This window comes from Gossypium arboreum, chromosome 7 (assembly GCF_025698485.1).
Source record: "Gossypium arboreum isolate Shixiya-1 chromosome 7, ASM2569848v2, whole genome shotgun sequence".
NCBI classification, from domain to species: domain Eukaryota; kingdom Viridiplantae; phylum Streptophyta; class Magnoliopsida; order Malvales; family Malvaceae; genus Gossypium; species Gossypium arboreum.
The window spans coordinates 26,246,543-26,250,114 of NC_069076.1; the positions used below are offsets into that span (position 1 = coordinate 26,246,543).

Sequence of the window (3,572 nt, forward strand, 5' to 3'; positions counted from 1 at the left end):
AAGTATGGACCTAATGAGATTGAATAGAACCTCCGTTGATAAGATCTAAAAGGAAGAGGCTAAAGAATTTAGAACAAATTTCGATGATGATCTCGAAAATGTAGAATTTTGGCTCGAGAATTCTATTAGAGTGTTTGATGAATTATCTTGTACACCTGATGAATGCTTGAAATATGATATATCTTTACTGAGGGACACAACATATCACTGGTGGAAGGCACTAGTATTTGTGATTCCGAAAGAGAGGGTTACATGGGAATTCTTTTAGGAGGAATTTCGAAAGAAGTATATCAGTGAGCCATTCATCGATCAAAAGCGTAAAGAATTTCTTGAGCTAAAATAGGGCCGCACGTCAGTCGCTGAATATGAAAGAGAGTTTGTTCGGCTCAGCAAGTATGCTAGAGAGTGTGTTTCTTCTGAAGCTATTATGTGTAAAAGGTTTGAAGACAGCATTAATGAAGACATAAAACTGTTAGTGGGTTTTCTTAAGTTGAAAGAATTTGTTGTGCTCATATATCGGGCTTGTAAAATAGAAGAACTGACTAAAGAAAATAGAAAAGCCGAGTCTGAGGCTAGAGATGCAAGAAAGAGACCAATGGGTAAGTCGTTCCAATCTCAGTCTAATAAACCTAGAGAGATGCATTGTTGTTCTCATACTTTAGTTGGGTTCTCAAATAGAAATCGTGGGAATCAGTATTCGGGTGATAAAGCTTAGACAACTTCTATTGCAAGCGTTAGTAATCGATCCAATAGATCTGGACGCCCTCACTGTGGAAGATGTCACCCTGACAAGTGTCGAATGAATGAACAAGCTTGTTTTAAGTGTGGTTTCCAAGATCATTTCATTAAAGATTGCCCTGAGATGACTGAAAAAGAAAAGTTTTGGAGTACAAGACCTGTAATATCCTGATTTTGGGCCTAGTCGGAATAGTGGTTTCGTGACCACAAAATCTGAGATAAAAATAATTATTTTATGATTATTTTGAGGTCTATGATATGATTGCATGATTGTGTGAAAATTTCGTGAAGAAATTTTATGCATAAAGTGCTCAAATTGAAATTAGGGACTAAATCGAATAATTTGCAAAACTTGCATTCTAGAAGTTTCTAGTATGAAATTGTTTTGAAATATTAATTAGGAGGTCTTAAATAGAATTTTACCAATTTCTATGTCTTGCACAAAAATTGGACATGGATGGAATTTTTGGAAAGTTTAGTAGTAAGGGCATTTTGGTCATTTAGGGGTAAAATGAATTAAAATACAAAATTAAAAGCCAATTTTGCTCATCTTCAACCCTATGGCCGAATATAGCAAGGAGAAACCATGGCTAGGGTTTTTCAAGCTTCCAAGCTCAATTGTAAGTCCGTTCTAGCCTCGTTTTTAATGATTTTTACGTTTTTAGAGTCCCGGTAGCTCGATTTAGCTTATGCTAGCAATAATTTAACCTAGGGTTTATATTTGGAAAAATACCCATAGGTGAAATTTGTGTATTTTGGTGTTTTATGATAGAATATGAGGTTTTAAATTATGTTAGACAACTTGTGCTACTCGGTTTTAAGTGAAAACGAGCAAAAGGGCTTAATCGGTAAAAATACCTAATAGTCATAAGTACATGTTAGAGTGAGAATTTGATGTTGCCATAGAAGGGAAAAATGATCAGCATGTCATAAAACATAAGAAAATAGGCTGAAGTTTAATTTACGAGCTTTGGGGCAAAAGTGTAAATATGCAAAAGTTTAGGGGCAAAATTGTAATTTTTCCAAAATATGATTTTGGGTCAATTTGAATAATGTGGGTCCTAACTAGACTATATTTTAAATGATAGAGTAAGGAAAACTAAAATTCGGGCTAAAATGGGGAAAATACCAAGTTGTGGACGAAATGGTAAAAGTAGCCATTTTCTCATACGAGGTAAGTTCATGTGTAAATGTAGTAACATAATTGTCATTTTAAGCAATTTAATGTTGTTTATATGATATGATGTTGATTATTATCATGAAATATTATGCTTTGTGGTTATTGTTGAATAATATGTAATTATGTGAATTACTTGATGAGTATGAACTATCACCGAAGTATCAATTTCGATATTCCGTGGAAGATGGAAAAGATGTGTGATCGAGGAAAATGCCCGTTTGAACCTTAGGAATAGATTAGGATACAAGTGACATGTCACTAGGATGGTTGAGCATCCAAACTCGTTGAGTTGAGTCCGAGTTCACTTATGGATGCAAATGTCCGAACTCGTTGAGTTGAGTCTGAGTTCGTGAGATGTAACTAGGCATCCGAACTCGTTGAGTTGAGTCCGAGTTCACTCATGGATGCGAACGCCCAAGCTCGTTGAGTTGAGTCTGAGTTCGCTTATGGGCGGGTTACATAGTAGCTTGGCCACATATGTGGCACTTATGTGCAAACTTTCCATGTATCCGAATTATATTCCGATGTGTTCAACGGGTAAAATTTTACTCAAGCGGAGGAATACTCGAGATGAAAGGGACGTATTGGTAAGTGTTGTGAAATGAATACTTTGAACAGATATGTACTTAACCCTCGGGTTGAAAACTCGATATAACAACAATATGGTAAGATGATAAATGAAAATGTGATATGAATGTCTCGGTGATGATTATGCAAATGATGTTTTATGTTTGCTTATATAGTTATGTTACTTGCTATTTGCATGTGAACTTACTAAGCATTTATGCTTACTCCCTCCTTTTCATTCCTTGTAGTGTTGACAAGCCAGCTCGGAAATCGGAAACGGTCGGAGGCACGCTCACACTATCCGTATACCATCTTGGCATAATGGCTTCTATATTTTGAGTATGGCATGTATAGCATTATAATCATTTTGTGTATATGGCCTTATGATATGGTTATTGAGTGGTATGGAAATGCTTGGTAATGATTAGCCATTGGAATGGCTAATCATGATCATATTTGGTGTTATGTATGCTAAATTGCTAGCTAATCCATGGAAACCATGAAATAGGTAAAATTTACCATAAAATAGATTCAGACAGCAGCAGTGACGTGAGTTTGAAAAAATCACTAAAAATAGTAGAGATACAATTAGATGATGAATAATATATGGAATTGAAGAATTATGAGTCTATTTTCATATGGATGGAACAAAACAGGTATATGAGTTATATTTTATGAGATGTTTAAATTTTTGTGAAATAGGGCCAGTGCAATTTCTGAATCCCCTGTTCTGACTTTGGAAATTCACCATAAATTTTTCAAAGATTATTAGAAGTCATGATTTATATGTACAGATTCCTTATTTAGTCTAGTTTTATTAGAAAGAAACGTCATAGTCATTGAAACTCTGTACTGGGAGATATCTGATTCGTAATACACAGAGGTTAGAGCAGTCAAACTCTGAAACAGGGGAGACTTTAACTAATAAACTGTACTAATTTGCTTGACCAAAAATTATATAAAAAAATTAGTAAATAGATATATGAGTCTAGTCTTATAGAAAATTTACGGAATTTGATTTCAAGTTTCGTAACTCAAGATATGAATTTTTAAGCGACTATGACGCATATTGTTAGCTTGACTGAAA

The 3,572-nt window shown here is 34.6% G+C and overlaps 1 long non-coding RNA gene across 1 annotated transcript; it reads left to right on the forward strand.

Moving 5' to 3' along the window:
• The first annotated feature begins 1,296 nt into the window (after positions 1-1,296).
• LOC128295315 (uncharacterized) lies at positions 1,297-2,890 on the forward strand. Its single transcript, XR_008285674.1, has 2 exons — positions 1,297-1,358; positions 2,734-2,890. It is a non-coding gene; the product is annotated as an uncharacterized LOC128295315 (long non-coding RNA).
• Positions 2,891-3,572: the final 682 nt, after the last annotated feature.